Source organism: Oryctolagus cuniculus, chromosome 4, assembly GCF_964237555.1.
Source record: "Oryctolagus cuniculus chromosome 4, mOryCun1.1, whole genome shotgun sequence".
NCBI lineage: Eukaryota > Metazoa > Chordata > Mammalia > Lagomorpha > Leporidae > Oryctolagus > Oryctolagus cuniculus.
The window spans coordinates 1,196,046-1,218,709 of record NC_091435.1 but is presented as its reverse complement, the minus strand read 5'-3'; the positions used below and the strand labels follow the sequence as shown (position 1 = coordinate 1,218,709).

The window sequence follows — 22,664 nt, the reverse complement described above, 5'->3', positions numbered from 1 at the left end:
TGCAGTAGGAAATGGAGAATTCATTGCCTTTCCTTACAGGGTCTGTGAGTAGTTATCTGTCAAGTTACATCTGCAGCGCAGCACCATTCCCTTGTTGGAAAGGTCAGTACTTCCACACCACAGTTCCAGCAGGACTCGAGTCTCAAAATTCCGTGTCTCCCTTGGCTTGCTTCTCTCTCGACTCCACCCAGGCTTTATTAATAGTTCGCTTCATGTCGTCATCTCCATCTTCATAGATTTTCTTCAGCACATTCATCAGTCCTTCACTAGGGTCTGTTTCTGCGTCGTAGGAGGGCTTTTCTTTTTCTTTGCACTCTTTTTCAACCTGAGTCAGGTAGTCCCATCGGGTGTTCTCTGCTTTTTTTCTACATAAGATCAGAACTGTGTCCGTCTTGACTTTTTTTGAGCTGCCTTCCACAGAGATAGGTTTCAACAGATTGTTCACAATCATGGAGTAATTCTTGCCATTTAAGTTCTTTACCAAAAGATCAAATGACCGCTCTGTGAAGTGCACCTGCACACTCTCCGTGGGAACGTGATGAACTCCAGGTAGAGTAATGTAGATTTTCACAAACTGATCTGACTGATCCCATCCTTAATTACTGATCTTCACTGTATAGCCCGTTGTAATGGGAGCAACCACTGCAGCCGGCTTTTCATTGTCAAGTTCTGCTTTGCTCTGTGGCTTCTGCTGCACCTCGTTCTTGATCTCCGTCTCAATCTTGGATTTCTCTGCTGTAAGGGCATCATGGATTCTTTTCCTAGTAGTCTTTTCCAGCAACGCCTTCACCTCTTCTAGATCCTTCTGTAGCTCGTCCACAGCGAAGCCATGGTCCGGCGCGGGCAGGCCCGAGGCCCGAGCTGCAGCCGCGCGAGCGACGGGAACAGGAAACGCCGCCCCGAGCGCGCTCACCCCGTGCACGGACCCGCGGCCGCACGTACACCCGACCGTGCCCCCTCATTAACCCAGTAGGTGCCGGACGCCAGGCACCCACTGTCCCCTCCCGTCCTCTCTCACCTTCTCTGCCCGGCTGCCCCTCCTCAGCCTTGTGCTGAGAAATTTTTTCTTTGATTTCTAGTCAAATTTGCCAGCCCATGCTCTGTTTCATGTCATTTTATTATTTTTTTTATTAAAGATTTGTCAATTCATTTGAAAGGCAGAGTTACAGAGAGGGAGAGCTTCCCACCACTGGTTCACTCCCCCAAATGGCTGCTATAACCAGGGCTGGGACAGGCTGAAGCCGGGAGCCTGGGGTGGGTGGGGGGGCCCGGGCCATCTTCCACTGCTTTCCCAGGCCGTTAGCAGGGAGCCAGATCAGAAGTGGAGCAGCTGGGACTTGAACCAGCACCCATATGGGATGCCGGCACTGCAGAAGGTGGCTTAACTCACTGACCCACAACGCCGGCTCCCATTTTATTTTTTGAGGTTTAGAAAAATCGAATTTCAGTTGTGTTCCAGTTAATTTGCTAATTTTCTGGTTCCCGTTACTTTCTCCACATTTTCATTCGCTATCTGTCAATTTCGTTTCATTCTGCATTTTGACTCCTGTTCCGTGTGTTCTTTTCCGGCTCCGGTTCCTGAAGTGCCCGCTGTTTGAATCTGGACTGTGAAGCTAAGGAGTCCTTCCAGGTAGCGTCACGGCCGGTTCTCCTCCAGCAGCCGTGGCCAGCGCGTGGACGCCTGAGCTCCTGGCCTGGTGACTTGCGGGGACAAGGTCTGAAGCCTCTGCAGAGGCCGCCTCTGTCGAGCACCTGCTTCACCAGTGCTTAGTTTTACCGAGACCTGAGGGTGCGGCCTAGCAATTTGTCCTGTTTTAAATGGTTTTTGAGCTTTGATTTTGTTCTTGGCTTAAAGACCCCCTTTAAAACTTGCTCGTGGCTTTTGGATAAAATGGTGTATTTTCTGTGCACGGGGAGTTTTGTAAAACATGACCAGCATCGCCGGCGTGGCCCCAGGCCTCTAAGGTCGCTCTGTGTGCGTCTCCACCACCGGTCAAGTCTGGCCCTGTCCACGCCGCCCTCTCTCCGGCTCGCCTCCCTCTGGTGCCCCTGCGCAGGTCTGCCTTGGCGCTGCCTGAGACCGACTTCCCTGTCTCTCCTGCGCCAGCTTCTCGTCATGTTCCACAGGGCCCCTTGCACACCGCACCGCAGGGACCTTGCTTTTCTGCACCCCACCCCACCCTGCCCTACCGTCCCAGCCAAGAGCTGCCCTGTCCCGCACTGTGGCACCCCCAGGATGGCACAGCAGTGATCCTAGGAGAGCGAGCACTGTCGGAGACAGCCCTGATGGCCGCCTCCTGACCTCCGGTTAGAACCAGTCCGTGGCCCGAGCCGCACTGGCAAAGCTGGCCCAGGGCCCGGCGGCATCTCTGGGGAAGGGCAGGTCCTACTGCTGTCCCTGTCTGCGCCAGGAAGACCACGGCCGCTGTGAGGCAGCATGGCTCTCTGGCACGCGAAGGGCTTCGGCAGCCCACCTGAGGGCCCCACCGGCTGCAGGGCCAGGGCAGGGGCCCAGGCCCGGTATTTCCCACGGGGACTGTCGTGGACGCCAGGAGCTGGCAGGGCACCCGGGAGGGCCGAGCCTGGGCCTTTCCTTGAGGTCAGAGAGGACGTTGCTGGCTCGACCCCTGCTTTTCCTTCCCGTTGGGTGGCGCAAGGGCTCCCGGCTGTGCGCTCACCGGCCGGCTTGACGAGCTGCTGCTGTCGGGGAGACGGGTCAGCGGTGTCCCTGCTGCTGTGTGTGGATCTCACTCAGTGAGAGGACTCTGAGGCCGACACATCGGGCAGGAAGCTGGACTACACGTGAGCCTGCACCTGCTGTTCCTCACCCCGGGAACCGTGTACACGGACAACCGTCGTCTACACTCTCAGGTCGTCTCGTGCCCGGCTGGTACCCGAGTGAGGTCCAGTCGCCTTGGCCATGTCACCGCAGTGCTGGGTAACGGAGGGCCCCAGAGCTCAAGCCAACGCTTCCGGTGGCTGGGCTGGCCCCAGGCTGCCCCAACTCCTGCTCTGCCCGAAGCCGCTGGCTGAGGGGCTGGAGCAGGGAGACAGGTCCCAGGTCACCACACGCTGCAGCCTCGTGCAGTTATCTGCCAGCACTCACTGGCAGGAGGGACTCTGGCCACGCTGAGGTCGCGGCGAGGCGGGGCGGGGCGTGGCAGGGAGTCTCGGGTCCAGCAGCCCTGGGCGTCCGCCTCTGCCCACCTGGCCAAGGCAAATGTCCCCTGACGCCAGCCCCGGCTCCTCCGTGCCTAGGAGCTGGCTCGGAGCACTGGAGCTTCCTCCGCACACCGTGGCCGGGTTGTGCCTCCCTGGAGTCCCCTCGCCTCACATGACCTCCCTGGCCTCCTTGAGTGGCTCCTTCACCTCCAGCACGCGTCCGTCTGGGATTTTCCGACCTCGCAGGTGCCAGGGTGTGCTTCACAGGTGGAAGGTGAATGGGCCTTCAAGTGTGTGGCGGAGAGACTGGCTGCTGGGGCCGGCGCTGTGGCGTGGCAGGTAAAGCCACTTCCTGCTGTGCCTACTGCGCCAGCACCCCATGTGGGCACCGGTTCAAGTCCTGGCTCTCCACTTCCGATCCAGCTCTCTGCTGCCCTGGGAAAGCAGTGGAAGATGGCCCAGTGCTTGGGCCCCTGCACCCACGTGGGAGACCTGGACTAAGCTCCTGGCTCCTGGCTTCAGTCTGGCCCTGCTCCAGCCACTGTGGCCATTTGGGGAATGAACAGCAGATGGAAGACCACTCTTCCTCTCCCTCTCTCTCTGTAACTCTGCCCTTCAAACAAGGAAAATAATAAAAAGGAAAGACTGACTGGCTGTTGTGCCAAGGCCTGCGCCTGTGGTCACCTGGTCCCTGGTGGTCCTGGGGGAGCCCTTCCCTGATGGTGCCTGTTGGGGTGCCTCAGGTAGAGAGGGAGCGCCTCACTCCCAGACCCCCGCCATGGTTCTCCTGAACCCGAGTGCTTGTGTGTGCCTGATGTGCATGTGTGTCTGTGAGTGTGCATGTGTACTGCACGTTTCTGCGTGTACATGTCCATGTGCATATGTGTGTCTCATCTGTGTGTGCATGTCTGGGCGTGCCTGCCTGTCTGCACGTGCGTGCGTGTCTGTGTGCGTACGTGAGTGTGTGTGAGTGGGTTTGCACGTGTTGGGTGTGTGCGTGAGGGAGTTTGAGATCTGGAGACTCACAGGTCAGCACCCCTTCCCCGCCCCCAGGGGTAGTTTTGGGGCCCCTCCCCCGAGGATCCCTCCCTGCCCCAAGATGCATTCCCACGACCAGGGCCCAGAGGGGCACGCGCTGGGAACAACCCAACAGGCCTGCAGCGCTGAGCCCCACCCTGCGGAGGAGCCCAGCACTGCCCCTGCTGCTGCGGGGGCATCGGGAAGGCCCCGGCCACGGCTCTGCCCCAGGCCAAGCGCCTCTGGTGCTGGCGCCACGGCTGTGCTGTTTGCCCTTTTGTCTGGCAACCAGGAGCAGGATGCACAGCGACCCACGTGGGGAACGGCCTCAGGTGTGGGGGGCAGGAGGGCAGGAGGCCGGGCATTGGGGGCAGTGGCTGGGCATCCTGCTGGGTCCCGGCTGCCTAGGGGAGAGCACCCAGGGGTGCAGAGGCCAGCGCCCTGTCCCAAGAGAGGTGCCGGCAGGTTGCTGCCACTGCAGGCACAGGCAGGAGGCACCGGCCCAGAATGGGGTGCAGGAGGAGTCTCCCTCCCACACTGGGTGTCTCTGGGGTTGCCCAGGCCAAAGCACCGTGTGCCCACGGGTCCCCGTCGTGCGCCTGTGCTGGTGGGAGGTGTTCCTCCCAGCGCACGCCTGCTGCACCCCCCGTGTACAAGTCGGAGGGCAGGGTCCTCTCACATTCAGCACATGTGTGTCTGCGCCCCCTTGCTGTGGCTCTGCCACAGAAGAAACCGGAGCCCGGCCAGGGGGCCATGCGCCTGGGGCCCCGGCTGCCCTCTGCCCTGGGCTGGAGAGCAGCGGGCCTTTCCCCAGAGGGGCTGCTTCCCCAGTCGGCTGCTGGGGCAGAACCACGGCCCCCCGGGAGTTCCAAGGGTCCTGCTGTGCTGGGTGCCGTGGCTTGTCCCTGGCCGGAGGGTGGGGCGTCCTGGCACGGCCAGGGTGCAGGGAGCACTGCACGCTAAGTCCTCCATGGACCCGCACAGGCGTCCCCTGGTCAGTGTGGGGGCGGGGCTTCCTGTGAGTCACATGACCTCCAGGGAGTGGCCCCCCCCAAAGGCAGGCCCAAAGCCCCATGGCACCACCAATCCCTGCTGCTATTACTATTTATTTTTTATTGCAGTGAAATACACATAACAAAATTTTGAAGTACACGTAAACATATTGACCACTTTAACCACTTCGATGTACAGTCCAGTGTCATCAGACACATTTACACTGCGCTGCTGTCACCTCCACCCACTGCTATTTTTTTAAAAAAGTCAGAGTTACACAGAGAGAGGAGAGGCAGAAAGAGACAGAGAGAGATGACTGTAGCAGGCAGAGCTGTGCCAATCCAAAGCCAGGAGCCAGGAGCCTCCTCTGGGTCTCCCAGGTGGGTGCAGGGCCCAAGCACTTGGGTCATCATCTACTGCTTTTCCAGGCCATAGCAGAGAGCTGGATAGGAAGTGGAGCAGCCGGGACTCGAACTGGCGCCCGTATGGGATGCCGGCACTCCAGGCAGCGGCTTTACCCGCTATGACACAGCCCTGGCCCCACCTCCAGAAGTTTCTCGGCTCCCCGGACTGAGCCTCCAAGCCCTTGGAACGCTCGCTTGCCTGGCCTGGAGCCTCGCGGTGCGGGGGCTTCTGGGTCAGCCTGCCCTGCTGAGCACGGCGCCCCCACCGGCAGTGGGCAGCAGGCTCCTCCCGAGGCCCAGCGGCTTTCCACGGGGGGTTTCCAGCGCCCGGTGCCCAGGCCCTCGGGTTCTGCTGCGAGTGGCGCTGCGGCTTTCGCTGCTGTTGAACAGCGGGTGCACGAGGCTTTCTCAGGGCTTGGGCTTGTCCGACTCACGCCCGCGTCTCTGCAATCCCAGCACCCTCTGGGGTCAGCACTGCCCAGCCCCCCGCCCTGGCTGTCAGTGAGCGGGGCAGCGTCCCTGAGCGTGTGACCAGCCCTGGATCTGCGGTGGCTTCACCCGTGTGCGGCTCTGGCGCTTGCTTCCTGGAACTGCCTTCCTGAACCTGATGCTGTGGAGACGGACTCTGGTGGGGACATGGCCACCAGGGGGCAGGCTGCTCCCGGCATCGGGTCCCTGGGGTGGGGTGTGGGGAGCAGGGGCACCAGCAGGGGCAGAGCCTGCCTGGGCGCAGAATGGGGCAGCGGTGCCCTAGGAAGCTGAGGCCAGGCCCCGGGGATACACAGCCACCTGCTCAGGGGCCCCCACAAGGGGGGGCCTGAGAGAGTCCCCAACAGGGACTCTCCCTGAGCCAAGGGGCCTGGTGAGGGCCACAGCTGGGCGTGGGAAGGTGGCCATGCCGCACCCACCATGCTGGGCTGCTGGCTGGGGTACGTGGGGCTGTCAAGGCGAGGCCAGGCTATGGAGAGAGGCCTTAAAGGGGACGCTGTCCACAGAGGGGTCGGGATGGCCACAGTGCGACAAGGAAATGCCTCGAGCAGGGAGTCGGCTCAGGCTGCGCTCTCCTGCCAGGATGTGCAAGGGCGCCCACGTGGCCCTCACCTGCGCTGACCTGGGCTCCAGCCCGGGCCCTTACAGCTCAGAGCGGGCACAGTGGTGCCGGACATTGACCCCTGGGACTGGAGGCCCTGCCCACTGTGGCCAGCCGCTGCACTCCTGGGGACGCCAGGGCCAGACCAGGTGGGGGGTGGGCAGAGCACGGCAGGGGCGGGGGACTAAGCAGGGTAAGGTTCAGGATACCCTGTCCCCGCCCCCTGTGGAGCTCAGAGCTCCTGTGTAAGGGGCCTGGTGCCCGAGGGCAGCCCTCAGCATCCCAGGTCATGGGGCAAAGCCCCGTCCCTGCAGGCGTTAGGGGTGGGGCTGCCCCAACACTGTCTTCTGAGCCCAATGACACTGTGCTGAAGAGCGGCCACCACCCAGGCCCTCGGGGAGGGCAGCTCCGGGCCCCTGGGCAGCAGCCTCGTGGCACTGGTCTGGTGAGTTGAGTCACCCGTGGGTTCCTCGGTGTCGCCGGGTCCAGTAGGCACGGTCCAGGCGGGAACTCAGGCCAGACCCGAGACTGCAAGCTCCCATGGGCCTTGTGTTCATGGTCCTTCCAGCTTTTAAAGAGAAACCCAAAATCCAACATTCTAATGTGAAAATTCTGCTTTTTACTTAATTAAACATTAGTTAAAGGGACCGCTGCTGTGGCACAGCAGATAAAGTGGCCGCCAGCAGTGCTGGCATCCCATAAGGGCACAGATTCTAGTCCCGGCTGCTCCTCTTCTGATCCAGCTCTCTGCTGTGGCCTGGGAAAGCAGTGGAAGATGGCCAGAGTGCTTCGGCCCCTGCACCTGCGTGGGAGACCTGGAAGAAGCTCCTGGCTCCTGGCTTCAGCCTGGCCTAGCCCTGGCTGTTTGTGGCCATTTGGGGAGTGAACCAGTGGATGGAAGATTTACTTTCAAATAAATAAATAAATAAAGTTGATTGAATATATACTAATTACAATTAATTGAATTCTTTTCAGGACACTGCAGACCAGACCCACTGATGGCCTCGTGCCCTGCTAGCAGGAAGCAGGGGACACTGCAGGGCCGTGTGGGCAGCAGGGAGCAGGAACGCAGGTCACAGGGCACCAGTGCCCCACGCTGCGGCCCGGGGTCCCCAGCCAGGCAGGAGGGGCATCTGTCAGCAGAGTGCCCTGGCTTGGGCCTGGAGAGCCACACACACACAGCCAGTGCACACCGCACTGACACACGCGTCCTAAAGGAGGCCCCAGGGCCGGGTCGAGGTCTGAGAGGGTCTGGAAAACCTGGAGCTGAGATGGAGAAACAGCCGTGACGTCCCTCGGCACACACGGGAGGCAGCAGCCTTGCGAAGGCGCTGCTCCGTGCCCGGGGGCCAGGGACACTCTCAGGGCTGGGGAAAGCCCCGGGGGGAGGGAGCAGCGCCCGTGTCTGTCCCCTCCGTCACCACTCCCGGGGCGGGGAGGACCCAGAAGGGTTCAGTCCAAGGGGGAGGAAACCAGACCCAGGCTGAAGGCTGCTCTGACCTTGAGAGAAGCAAACTGCCCCCGACACGGGGCTGGCTGCCCGCAGTTAACCGAGACCCTACGCTGGGCTGCAAAGCCGTTCTCCGAGAGTTCAAGGATTCCAGTCATCCGAAATACACTCCCTGGCCATGCAGAAACACGCGCATATCAGCGGTGCGAAGACTCCTGGGTGATCCACAGACGTGGAAACGACAAGGCAGATGTCTAAATGACCCTCAAGTCAAAGGAAAAACCAACGGGGAAATTGGGGCGTGTCTGAGCCAGAAAGATTTAAACAGCCTATCAAAGCGGGAGAGCTATGTTCCTGTGTTCTCTGGGAGTTTTTAAAGTTTTATTATTTATTTCAGTGGGAGCAATGCAGCTCTGTCACCTGCTGGCTCCCCCCTCAGCTGCCCGTGATGGCCAGGGCTGGGGCTGGAGCCAGCGCTGAGGTTGAGAGCCTGGCTTCCCACGGCGTGTGAGTGCCAGGGACCTGGGACTGAGTCACCGGGGCCCCAGGGTCTGCGCTGGCCGGAAGCTGCAGTCAGGGGCTGGGGCTGGGAACTGAACCCAGGCCCTCGGATGGGGACACAGGCGGCCGGCTCTGGGCTGAACGCTCACTGCTGCCTCTGCGTCTACCTGTGTCCTGACCACGGGATGCCTCTCTTCGCATGTGCATCTTCATTACGTAAAATACTTGCCCTGCTTGTCCTAGAGGTGCCCCCTGTAACTCCAGCTAATCTGATTCCGCTTTCTAAGCGCTCGTTCCCCTCGTCCATCCCATGGTGTCACCACCACGAGTCCCACTTGTCCCCTGCTGCAGTCCCTCAATGCATCGTTGCTGCTTTGAAAGGTTACAAAAGGGTGCATCAAAAGTTCATAGACGGGCCTGAGAAAGCAGTAGAGGATGGCCCAAGTCCTTGGGCCCCTGCACCCACGTGGGAGACCTGGAGGAAGCTCCTGGCTCCTGGCTTCGGATCGGCACAGCTCTGGCCACTGCAGCCAACCGGGGAGTGAACCAGCAGATAGAAGACCTCTCTCTCTCTCTCTGTCTCTTTCTGCCTCTCCTCTCTCTGTGTAACTCTGACTTTCAAATAAATAAACATATCTCTTTTTAAAAAAAGGTCATAGGTGGGTGGATGTCTGGCATAGGATGAGAGACCCGGCTGGGGCGCCCTGTCCCCTGTTGGAGTGGCACTGCTCCTGACTCCGGCCTCCAGCTCACGCCCCCTGGGGGCAGCAGGCGTGGAGTCCCTGGGCCTGTGTACCCCAGGAGCACAGAGCTGGCTGAACATTTGCGAATCGGTGCCATTCACCAGTCAGAGACGCAAGCCAAGAGAAGCCAGAGGGTCCTGCCACAGAGGCAGAAAAGCCTCCTGGAGGAAGCCCCGGCACAGGCTGCCGTCAGTGCAGCTCCACGCCCGCGGCGGCCTCACTGTGATGCCGGGGCCGTGTGAGGAGCCGGAGTGAACCGGACAGGCACCGGGACTCTACGCGCTCCTGTGCGGCTGCATTTTGCCAAAGCCCCCGAAGCTTCGCAGCACAAGAGCCCCCTCCTGCTGTGGGGTTTAGGAATGTCCCGGGAGGTCGGGGCCCCAGGACGGGTGCAGAGCAGGGCAGGACCACGGCATGAGAGGCCCTCAGTGTCCGGGAGGCAGGGCCTGGCCTGCTTTGGGCGGGTGGAGGCCTGGAACGAGCTTCGGCTCTGCCTGCGGGTGATAATTAGATTCTGCTTTGCCTGGGGCTGAATTCGGTCCATGCTGGAGGGGTGGGGCCATGCTGGAGGGGGCGGGGCCATGCTTCCCTGTTGGGGACCAAGTGCAGGTGCCCAGAATGTTCACGTGGCACATGTTAACAGGAGGTGTCGGCGTGAGTCCACGTATGTCTCACGTGGCGCATGTTAACGGGAGGTGTCGGCGTGAGTCCACGTGTGTTTCATGTGGCGCATGTTAACAGGAGGTGTCGGCGTGAGTCCACGTGTGTCTCACGTGGCGCATGTTAACGGGAGGTGTCGGCGTGAGTCCACGTGTGTCTCACGTGGCGCATGTTAACGGGAGGTGTCGGCGTGAGTCCACGTGTGTCTCACGTGGCGCATGTTAACGGGAGGTGTCGGCGTGAGTCCACGTGTGTCTCACGTGGCACCTGTTAACAGGAGGTGTTGGCGTGAGTCCATGTGTGGACCCACAGAGGCACAAACATGTGTGTATACATGGGCTAACACACATATCTGCAAGGCTAACATGCACGTGTGCATACATGGGCTAACATATTAACATACATGCATTTATCAGCTCACATGTACACCTGCCTCGGCTAACATACCTGCACACATGTGCGCACACAGGCTAAGGCACACACATACATGGGTAACACATACACACATGGCTAACACATACACATGTAGGCATGGGCTGACCACAAGTCTGCACAGGCTAACACACACATGGGTAGCACATGCATACATGGGCTAACATATTCACATGTGTGCATGGGCTGACATGTGTTCCCACACATGGTAACACACACACATAGGCTAACAAACGCATACATTGGCTAACATATTCACATGTGTGCATGGGCTGATACGCATGCCTGCACAGGCTAACATGCACACACATGGGCTGACACCCATGCCTGCACAGGCTAACACACACACACACGGGCTAACACCCATGCCTGCCCGGGCTAATGCAGACACGTATTCTCCTCCTGGGCCCCAGCCCGCAGCAGCGCTGGGCTGGTGTTGCTGGCTCAGAGCTTGCGAGCACCTCCCCTCAGGGACAGAGCCCACGGCTCCTGGGGAATGGCTGACTCCGGGACTCGGGCAGGCTCCTGGGGAATGGCTGACTCCGGGACTCGGGCAGGCGCCCGCGCTGAGCCCTGAGTCCTGGCTAGAGGTGAGGAAGTGCTGGAGCCCGCACCAAGCCACGCAGCCACACTGGCCGGGGAAAGGGTCCCGGGAGCCGAGAGGAAGCGCTCCCGGGGGCCAAGGCCGGGGCAATCTGAAGGCCGAAGCAGGGCAGCGCCGGGGCCCAACCCACGTCTGCAGCGCTGTCAGCGCCTCGGGCCAGGTTGCAGTGACGCGTGACCCAGTACAGATATAAACGGGACGAGCGCCACGCAATTCTGCGGATGCCGCGTCTCCCCTCCCCCATCACTGGGGCTGTGCGTGGCGGCTTCTCCCCAGGGGAAAACACTGCACAGTGAGAAACCCAGACGCCCCTCAGCCGGGGGCGGGGTCAGCAGTACGGGGCCCTATAGGACACCATGAAGAAGGCCACTGGGTCAGGAGCTTCCTCCCAGCCGCCCCAGCCCCCGCCTCTCCCCAGGTGCACGGGGCGGGCACACGCGCTCCTGCCACACGGGGTGGGCACACGCGCTCCTGCCACACGGCGGGCACACGCACTCCTGCCACACGGGGCGGGCACATGCACTCCTGCCACACACGGCGGGCAGCCTCCTGCAGACTCCCAGGCCCCCGAGATAGGGGTCTGAGAGACGCTCCCAGCCAGGAGGGTCCTGGGGGACGGGGGTGGGAGGACTCGAGGCCACGTGGCGTCCTGGGGGGATCCTGGCAGAGAACGGCCATAAGGGAGAAACTAGTGTTACGGGAATACAGCAGGAATTGGTTATGATAACATCCGTGTTGGTTCTGTTAGGCAGGAAGTTAGGTATGAGCTTATGTGTGTGTGACAAAGGCCTAGAGAAAAGACATCTATGTCCAGCATCTGTATCTACATCTCAAAGTCATCCCGATAATGTTTCAGGGGCAGCCCAGCCTTCCGCATCCTGCCCTGCCCCCTCCTACCTGATAACCTGCCAGGTGGGGGCCCCGCCCCTTCTGCCTGACAAACCTTCCACAGTCTCCCAGATGCAGCCCAGTATCTGCATCTCAAACACCCTGCTCCGGAGCCCCATTCTCCAGGGGGTCCTGCTCACCCTTCCTCTGAACCCAGGATGGCGCCAGCTAGGCTCCTCCTGTCTGATACCTTCAGGGAAAACTCAGATAGGAGCTTCTTAATATTTACAGCCACAAAATCCTTTGTTTCAGGAGATGTGTGAAGATAGAGACCTGTCTCCTTAAAAACCCCCGGCCTCAACCGGACTGCGCGCTCAGCCCTCTGCCTCTGCTGAGCCGCCCGCCTGGTCTGGCCAGGTGTGATCTCTGCACTCTCTCTCAGGTCCTGTCTGGAGAGGTGCCCATCCGTTCTTGCGGATGTCCCTACCCTAATAAGCTTTGCTACTTCTACTTTCCACTACTCTGTCTCACGCCTGAATTCTTTCTTGCACGAAGACAAGAACCCTGCCATTTCTCCGGTAACACTTCCGTCACAGCTGCAGTGAATCCAGTATCCCGTGAGAACCCTGGGCTAAATTCCTATCTTTGCTGGAACCTGAAACTGTTTGGCAAGAGGAAATGTGCGGCTTAAAAAGACAAAAGCCTACCGGGTTTGGACATCGGAAGAAGCCCACAATGGAGAGGGAAGGGCTGTGTGGGCATTGCTTTGTGCTGGGTGACAGGTGGGTGCACCGCGTGACATCACTCGTTGGGAACTCTGGGAGCTGCCGACCGGCCGGCGGTGACCAGCAGCTGCCTGCGGGAGGGGCAGGGTGAGCGTGCTCCTGGTCCTGACTGTGGCCGGCTGCACAAGGGCCTCCGCTCCGATGCACGCGCGCACGCTCAGCTAGTTTGTGCTGGGGTAAAGCTGGGGGGAGGGGACCGGAAACGCAGGTCTGGGGTGGAAGCTGTGGGTGTCGCTGCTGCAGGAGCAGAAGTGTGTTCGTTCTGGCTGGTGGGTGGAACAGTGGCCACAACTCGAGAACTCCCAGGTGTGCAAGCACGAGGAGTCTACGTGGCACACTCGGGACACGGCCACGTGGCTTGCAGCAGATCCGTGTCGCCTGATCTACTCATTCGAGAGGGAGCCCTGTCTCCTGGGAGCCGGGAATCCCTGCAGGTCTCCTACCTGGAGGTGGGGACCCCCGGGCTGAGCCATCACCACTGCCTCCCGAGGGCAGGAAGCCGGAGTCTGAGCCCAGGCACCCGGCAGGTGGTGTCCTCTCCCCCGGCTTGCCCCAGGCGTTACTTTAGGAAAACCACGTCCTCAGCACCCTGTCCCCGGGGGCGTGAGGGTCACACAACACTGCACTGATGTGCGTTTCCTGGGCTGAGGGGCTCGGGCCCACGGGGCTTTCCGGGCAGGAACACGGCAGCCAGCGCCCCTGCCCCCTCGGGCAGGGGACAGACCTGGTCTCTGGCACTCAGCTGGAAATTTCCAGAGACATTTCCCTTCATCACATCTTTAATTTTTCAAATGGGCCTCTCTTGCTCCGGTTGCCAGGCGAACACAGCTGCTCGGCCAAGTAAACACCGGCTCAGGTCCCCGGGGAGGCGTTCCAGCCTCCGTGCAAAGCCAGACCCTCGACTCCAGCCCTGTATCCAGGGACGAGGAGCAGGGCCTGGCACACGTAATCAGATCGGGCTGTCTGCCTGCCCTGCTCTGGATGCCACCCTCTTCAAAAGCAGCTCTCTCCCGTCACTCGGCCGGAAAACAAGACCAAACAGACCCTGCAGGTGCATCTTGATTCGTGAAATTGCTCCTGGCTCCCGGGTCTGCGCTAATGAAATCTGCCTTGGCTGGGATGCAGCCCGTGACCGTGAGGACCTGCCCCGGCTGCAGAAGGTCCCCTTGTCCTGGGGTGCCAGGCCTCCCCGGACCCGACATGACGCTTCCGTGAAGCCGCAAGGAGAGAAGACGGCAGGTTCCACAGCGCGGCCTCCGCAGCGTCGCTCGCACAGGAGATGAGTGGACTTCCTGGCTGTGCGGCTCTGCAGCGGTCACAGCTCAGCCAGGGGGCCGTGATGCCGAGCAGCAGGGGCTGCTGGGAGGGAAGGTGTTGGTGTGAGACCTGAGCCTGGATCAAGTGCAACTGTTTTTAATTAGGCCTCCGTCTTGTAACTTGGGCCTGACCAGGCCCTGAACCCTGAGCCAGAAGCTCCTAAAAGTAAATAAATGAACTCCCCTTGCGATAAACTCTCCTAGCAACAGCCGATTAGCAGATAACAGAGAAATACCTAGAGTTCCTGGTGTCTTCTCAGGGCAGATAAGGTGATTGATAGCTACCCGAGACCCTGCAGTTGGGCACGAACACCCCAGCAGCTCGGACCCTATGCTTCGGCCAATCGATTCAAAAAGCATCAACCCCAAAGCCATCCAACCACCTTTAGTGGGTCCGTTCCCGCCACTGGATGCACTGATCAATTCTAGGAGATGTCCTTTGAATTTCCCGCGGGATGAGATGATTTGCTAAATGGTACCATGATGTACAGAATGTCTCTGAAAACCCTATAAAAACCCTGTTAACTGAAGGGTCGGGGCTCTCAATTCAGACCCGCTGCACCCGTGTTGATTGAGAGACCAGGCCCGGACCTGCAATAACACTCTCGTGTGCTTTTCAGCGGTATCGGCTCCTTGGTGGTCTTTGGGGACGACTGGACTGGGCATAACATTGGAACCAGACCTGGGCCAGGGGCTCACTTGGAGACTCTTGGCCCTGGGGGCCACAGAGCTGGCGATGAGGAGCCAGGGGGCCCGGACCCTGGATGACCCCAGGCCGGAGGCCAGTGGGGACCCTGCTCTCTTATCTGCCAAGGGGGCCGCATGCAGTCTGTTTGCTGGGCCGGCAGCCTGCCCCCACGTTGGCTGCCTTCTCTGGCTCTGGCTGTGTGTCCACACTCCCGCAGGCAGCCCATGCCCGGGACACGTCCTGCCTCGGCTGCAGCAGGTGCTCTGATGGTCTGGGGCAGAGGTCCTCGGTGGATGGCCTGCAGCGCCTTTGGCCACACGTGCGGAGCTACCCTGAGGATGAGACACGTGTGCGTGCTGCATGGCTGAGATTCATAGAGGACGTGACGGCCGCCACACCCCACGCACCTGTGGCCCCTGGAGGCCACTGTTTGGGCCCCTGTGTGCGTCTCCCGGCCGAACGCTTCGACGCTGCACAGGTGTGTTGTCCCCTGTTCAATTTTTCTGAGCGGGAAGACGCACAGAACCCGGCCGCGACTTCCCTGCGCTCATTGCCAGGATTCCGAGGGAGGAAAAGGCCGGGAAATGCCTGATGCCCGTGCAGCCACTGAGGCCCACGGGAGGCTGGGCCACGCTCTCGGGCTGGGGGCGTGCCTGGGCCCCCTGACCAGGGAGTGGACTGGGGTTCCTCTGTTTTCCGAGGCAGCCACAGAAGCATCCTTCGCCCCCCAGCTCTGAGCTTGGGCGTGCCCTGCGCTGGAGCTGACCGTTCCAGCACGGCTCGGGGGCCCTTCCTTGGGGGCTGCTCGTGGTTGCCCCTCCTGCCTCCAGGAGCGAGGTGAGTGTGGGCTTCCGTGGCCTGCAGCGGGCAGCGGGCAGCGGGCACAGCACCCTGAGACACACCGAGCCAGGAGAGGCGGGAGGGCAGGCTGAGAGCCTTGCTGAGCACGGAGGCAGAGCGTGCACACGCGCTCCAGCCCCCACCAAGCCTGCCGTATTTTGGTTCAGGTTTCGTTTTTCACAATAAATAGTCAGGGAGCAGCCGTCACAATTCGATGTGACAAAGCAACTGAGAGACCAGCGGATCCCTCCTTCCAGAAAAGGTAATTATCAGTATTTTTTAAACATTTTCCTCCTGTTTTAAAAACATTTCTATGAAACTAATTAATACACATTCATGATAAAAATGTAAACGATAAAGAGAATGGAATGAGAGACGCCAGCTTCTCGCTGTCACAGCCTCACCAGCTCCAGTTCTGTTCTCCCCTGTACGAGCCAGCCCTTCAGAAAACCCACGCAAGAGCAAAGGCTGTGTGCGCACGTGTGTGCGTGTGTGTTTCTACCTGCAAATGTGTGCGCACACCTGTGTTTAGAACGCCACTGAGGTCACACCGCACACCACGCCTGTGCGTCTCGACACTGCGTGAACAACACGTTGGAGAGAGCTTCCCGCGTTAGCACGGCCTGACTCGGCTCCTCTGCGTCCGGTTTCCGCTGCCTCCTTGTTGAGACGCGTGTGCCTCTGCTGCCACGACTGTGCCAGGTGACGCGGTGTTTGCTTTCTGCCGCGCCCGGGCACACACAGGCTCATGCCTGCACCTCCGTGGTGCTTCCTGCCGGAAGGCTATGCCACAGGCTTCGGCGTCCACCAGGCCATGCTGATCAGTACATCACTCCCCACCCCTTTACTTTCAGCCTTCCCGTGTCACGTGTCAACATGTGTCTTAAGCGACACTTTTTGTAAAATGTTGAAGGTGACCAACATACATGTAGAAATGCAGGGGCCGGCGCTGTGGCGTCGTGGGTCATGGATAAAGGCACCGCCCGTGATGCCGGCATCCCCTATGGGCACCGGTTGCAGTCCTGGCTGCTCCACCTGCAATCCAGCTCCCGGCTGATGGCCTGGGGAAGCAATGGAGGATGGCCCAAATGCTTTCGATCAGCTCAGCTCTGGCTGTTGTGGCCATTTGGGGAGTGAACCAGTAGATGGAAGATCTCTCTTTCTCTCTGTAATTCTGCCTTTCAAATAAATTAATTAATTTTAAGAAAAAGAAAGTGTAAATAACAAAAGGTGAGAAAAAAGAGGGAACTCTTCTCACCACCCCAAGCCTCCCTTCCCACGCAGGAAGTGGAAGGAGTTTGACCTCCTTCCCACGCAGGAAGTAGTTTGTCGAGGTTCCTTCTAGAAAACTCTGTACGCAGGAACACATATGCAGGCCACAAGCACCAGAGGGCGCCTTTCCTGGGGGCGTCCCACGGGCCTGCGCCTCCAGACCCCGTCTGGCCGCAGGCTCACTCGCTGCCGGCTGCCCCTGCGCTTAGGCCGCCTGGGTGGACGCTGCCCTCACAGAGCGCCCAGTGTGCATGCGGGCCTGTCTGCCCTGGGTGTGGCCTGCTCCTGGCAACCACAGGCATCTCCACCTGTGCTGTGTAGGCAAACGTCTACACCAGCTCTCTTGGGGGAGGGGGAGACTCAGATTTGTATCATTTGCCAATTTCTGCCAAAATTCCCACCGCCATGGAACAAACGCCCATACGGTGCCTGCAGCTGCGGCATGGAGAGGAGATGCCGTGGGCGACCGCGGACGCAGCTGTGAGCGCCCGCAGGGCCGGGCGCCGAGACACGTCGGGCAGCGGGGAGTCCGAGTCGGGCGCCTCTGCTTTCGGTGTGGGTGGAAGTTCACGCAGTCCAGCTCAGGGCACGGCTGGAGCAGCGACGGCCCCGGTGCTCTTGGTGATTCGAGTCAGCTCCCGAGACTGCGCAGGGTGCCGGTCGTCTGCATTGCAGTCTGCTAGTTGTGTCGTTTTCTGGAATATACTGCGCCCTTAAACTCGCAGACGTTTTGCTTTGTTTCCTCTGGATTATCGTCTGTTGCCCTTCTGAGCCGCCTGCTCACACAGAGGTGTCCTGGGCGCCAGACTTCAGGGGGATGCGGCACTTCTCTTGGGGTCCGGCTCTCAGAGTGTCTGCCTGGCTGCAGCCCCAGGACTGTCACACCGACACCAGATGTCAGCTCCACAGGCGCACATCATGTACACACAGACTGCCTCCCACCTGCACAGCACACACGCTCCAGAACATACATGCATGTGCACGTGCACACACGTACATGCCACATATACACGCGTGTGGTGTACATGCATGCCACATATTCACACAGAGATATATACACATCATGCATGTATGCGTACCTCATAGAGGCACACATTCACACACATGTACACACGTCATGTGTGCACACACCACACAGGCACACATTCACATGCACGGGCACACACGTGTGCATAAGTACACACCACACACGTGTACACTACACCAAGGCACACATCTGCACGTGTACTTACGTATACCGCAAGCACACACGCACGTTCACATGATGCCACACAGAGAAGCACACGTTCTCGCACAGACGCACAAGTTGCTGATGATCACAGTGCCTGAGATGGAGAGGCAGGAGTCGCCTCCGTTTCCGGCGGTGTTTAAATCTCGGTGGCCCTCGCGGGCCGCCCACGCGAGCCCAGCAGCCCCCGAGGGGCTCCTTCAACCGCGGAGGGAACTCGCCAGCCGAGGCGACCGTCAGCAGGGTGAAACGTCCAAAATGGAAACGCGGCCCGTAAACCTGGCAGTGACGTCATCAAGAAGCCTGTGGCAGACGGAGCTGTCCCGGGTGACGGCAGGGAGGGCGGGGCTCACGGCGCGCTCACCCAAGGGCGGGGGACCGCTCGCGGCTCGCGACTTCCTCAAACCCCGTCTGCCTCGTGCCTGCCCATGCCACCGGTTACTGAGAGACACTGAGCGTCCCCGTTTGTGGGTTCGTCTGCTCCCTCTGCATACTCTGTCCTCTGCATTTTGAGACCACGTTGCTGGATGTGCATGGACGGAGGACAGGGCCTCGCTGGGGAGGGGGTGACGTAGCAGGGAGGCCCTGCTCTTTCGCACAGCTCCTGGGGGAGTCTCCTTGGTGCGCCTGACTTCCTCCCGGCCGTGTGGGCGGGCTCTGCACACCTCCGTCCACCGCTGTCGCTGTCCGAGCACGCCTGGACGGGGGCCTGTGCCGCACACCTGGATGTCACCCGCAGGCCTCTTCTGGGTGTTGGTGTCACAGCAGAGCCCACCAGGGCGGCGTAGGAGCCCGTGCTCCAGGAAGACTCCTGTGGGGCAAGGGCGTCATCCAACGCAGTTGCTTCAGGCGATGGTCTAAAGCGCCACAGCCCGCAGCCCGCTTCCACTCCACAGGGCAGATCACTCTAATTTGAGCGGAAGCTGCTTCCACTCTGGAAGGAGGCGGCCAGGCCACGGCCAAGATGCCCTGTGCTCGGAGGCCTCCAGCGCGGGGCACCCATGAAATATTCAAATCTAAGTGAATAAAACATCAGGCTGCTAGACACGGCCGGAGGACACCGAGCCCGTGGAGTCTGCAGCGCGGAGGCCCCGTTCCTGGCTGCTTCCGCGGGTCTGCATCAGGCTGAGGCAGCTGGGGCACCAGCGCGGGGCTGTGGCTTCACCAGGAGGACGCCTGTCCCAGTGCTTTGTCCCCAAGGGGCCCAGCAGTCACCTGCTCCACACTGCCACCTGCTGCAGCACCCGGGCAACGCAGCCGGGGCTCAGGAGGCCCCACCTGACAACACGCGTGTCTGTGTCTTCCCGCCGGCCTCTGGCATTTGCTTTCGGTCCGCTTTCCTAGCTTGGGTTTCCGCGGCCAGGAAACATCCCAGTGAGGGGAAGTGAGTGCGCTGGGAAGACAAATGGCCAGGGTTTGTTGCTCCAACTGGGGCCCGGCCCTTAGCCAGTAAGACACAAGGCCGCAGGCGTCCTCAGAGCTCAGCTCACTCGGGGCTCCACCTTCATGGGCCGGGCTCCAGGGCGGGCAACCATGCGTGCACCAGGCAGCTGCTCGGGCTCAGGATACAGCAAGGACTTCCCAGAGCCCCACTCAGGGCCCACGGGCTTCACCCTTAGGACGCTGAGAGCAGCCTCTAGGGCCCAAAGCGTGTGGGGCAGCCTGGGGGCGCCGCCTGCCTCCCCCAAGCTTGTGCAGGCTCCAAGTAAGAACCAGGAGCTCCCGAGCCGGGGAGGGGTCCGAACTCCGGCTCCACAGCAACCTGGCTGAGAGCGCCCGGGCCACGGGCTTCCTCCAGAAACACCCCCGGTGCTAGCAGCCACCCCTCCAGCTGGACGGGCCGCACCACCAGCCAGGTCTCGCCCGCCCTCGGCTGCACCTGCCACTCAGCAACATGCTGCCCCCAGCAGCGCCCCTCCCAGGAGCCCCCCCACCAGCAGCCCCCTGCTCTCCGGTCCCTTCCTTGACCCTGGGGATGCCCCTTCCCCTTTAAGCTGCAGCAGGACCCCTTCGCAGTGTCTGACATCTAGGGGAGCCCTCGGTCACCCCAGCCCTGTTGCAGCTGTGGGGCAAGGAGGGAGGGAGCAGCACTGCAGGGAGGACAGAAGCTCAGGGCCCAGCCCCTTCCGTCCAGGGCCCCGGGCGCTGGAGCTGGTGCCCTGCTGTGCCCGGGCGCTGGAGCTGCTGCCCTGCTGTGCCCTGGTGCTGGAGCTGGTGCCCTGCTGTGCCCTGGCCCTGGAGCTGGGCGCTGGAGCAGGTGTTCTGCTGTGCCCCAGGTGCTGGAGCTGGGCTGTGCCCTGGTGCTGGAGCTGGTGCCCTGCTGTGTCCTGGGCGCTGGAGCTGCTGCCCTGCTGTGCCCTGGTGCTGGAGCTGCTGCCCTGCTGTGCCCTGGCGCTGGAGCTGGTCCCCTGGTGTGCCCTGGGCGCTGGAGCTGCTGCCCTGCTGTGCCCTGGTGCTGGAGCTGCTGCCCTGCTGTGCCCCGGGCGCTGGAGCTGGTGCCCTGCTGTACCCTGGCCCTGGAGCTGGTGCCCTGCTGTGCCCTGGTGCTGGAGCTGGTCCCCTGGTGTGCCGTGGTGCTGGAGCTGGTGCCCTGCTGTGCCCTGGCCCTGGAGCTGGGCGCTGGAGCAGGTGTTCTGCTGTGCCCCAGGTGCTGGAGCTGGGCTGTGCCCTGGTGCTGGAGCTGGTGCCCTGCTGAGCCTCGGGCGCTGGAGCTGGTGCCCTGCTGTGCCCTGGCCCTGGAGCTGGTGCCCTGCTGTGCCCTGGGCACTGTAATTGGTGCCCTGCTGTACCCCGGGCACTGGAGTTGGTGCCCTGCTGTGCCCCGGGCACTGGATCTGGTGCCCTGCTGAGCCCCGGGCGCTGGAGCTGGTGCACTGCTGTGCCCTGGCCCTGGAGCTGGTGCCCTGCTGTGCCCTGGCGCTGGAGCTGGTGCCCTGCTGTGCCCTGGGCGCTGGAGCTGGTGCCCTGCTGTGCCCTGGGCGCTGGAGCTGGTGCCCTGCTGTGCCCCAGGCACTGGAGCTGCTGCCCTGCTGTGCCCTGGCGCTGGAGCTGGTGCCCTGCTGTGCCCTGGTGCTGGAGCTGGTGCCCTGCTGTACCCCGGACGCTGGAGCTGGTGCCCCTGCTGTACCCTGGTGCTGGAGCTGGTGCCCCTGCTGTACCCCGGCGCTGGAGCTGGTGCCCTGCTGTACCCCGGGCGCTGGAGCTGGTGCCCTGCTGTGCCCTGGTGCTGGAGCTGGTGCCCTGCGGTGCCTTTTCTAGGATCCGTCTCACCTTCCCCGTGCCCTCCCGGCCCCTCTGCCGACTGTGGTTCATTGCCAAGAGGTGGGCGTCCTTCCTCTCCCGGCTCTCGGACCCCGAGAATGGAGTCGAGTGGATTCACCTAAGAAGCCCCGGATTCTACCTCACGCTGCCCCTCCCCCCAGCATTGCTCCGAGCGTGGTCCGGTCACCCAGGAAGTACACTGATGCCCACGGTGACTGTTGCCCAGTGGCATGAGCGCCCAGCAATGCTGCAGGCAGCCCAGCTTTCAATCCGGGGAACTCAGCCACATCTGCACATAGAATCCTCACTCCTTTTCAAAAATGCCCGAATCCAGGCTCCCAGGGAGGGCACCGACAGCCCGAGTGGATCATGAGGTGGCCTCATCCCCACCCGACACCCCGGTTTCCACCTGGCTACCCCCTGCCCCTTCCCTGCACTGCTAAATCCCACCAGCGCCTGTGCGTCAGAATCGAGTCTTTAGGAAACAGAGGTAAAACAAGTTCAGGTCCAGAGTGGGTGCATGCCCATGAGGATGACCAGCCCTCTGAGACAGGAGGGCCAGTGGGACCCGCTCTGCTGGGACCTGTGTGACTCCAGTGGGTTCCTGCCTGGGGTCAGCAGCTGTGTGGGGTCGGCAGCTGTGTGGGTCACTGCCTGGGGTTGGCAGCTGTGGGGTCACTGCTTCTTCCCCTGGCATGCTTGGCCCCCACCGCCGGGTGGCAGGTGCAGGCACAGCTCCACTGCACCAGCTGGCCACTTGGACCAGGCCTGAGAGGCCAGTGAAGTGCCCTCCAGGGGACACCCCTCCATCCTCTCCTACACTGGACCCAGCCAGGAGCCCAGTGGCCAGTCAGGGGAAGGTGGGGACACCGCTGTGTCCCTTGGGGCTTTGTCAATCACCCGAACTCTCCATTCTTGGCAGCTCAGAGCAGGACACTGAGTAGTCAGTGCCCCAAATGAGAATTTCTCCAAAGATGCTCCCCAGAAGTTGGAAACGGGGACAAAGGTCAGTGTGCCTAGCACACACAGGGGAACGCAAACTGGAGCCAAGTTGAGGGGTCGGTGTCAGGTGCAATGGTTAAGGCAGCACTTGGGGCGCCTACATCATATTTAAGAGGCTGGTTCAAGTCCCACACTGGCTCCCGTTCTGCTTCAGATTCCAGCTTCCTGTAATGCACAGTCTGGGAGGCAGCAGGTCGTAGCTCAAGTGCTTGGAGCCCTGCCACCCACGCGAGCCACCTGCACGCAGTTCCTGGCTCCTGGCTTCAGCCTGCCCAGCCTCGGCTGCTGTAGGTATTTTGGGACATGGCAGATAAGCCTCTTTCTCACTCTCTCTGTTTTCCTTCAAATAAGTAATCAATAATTAATTTTTGAATATTTAAAACTGCCA

General features: G+C 61.0%; 1 pseudogene; it reads right to left on the bottom strand.

The window, feature by feature from the left end:
* Nucleotides 1-22,664, bottom strand: part of LOC103346859 (calcyclin-binding protein-like) — a 31,722-nt pseudogene continuing 9,058 nt past the window's right edge.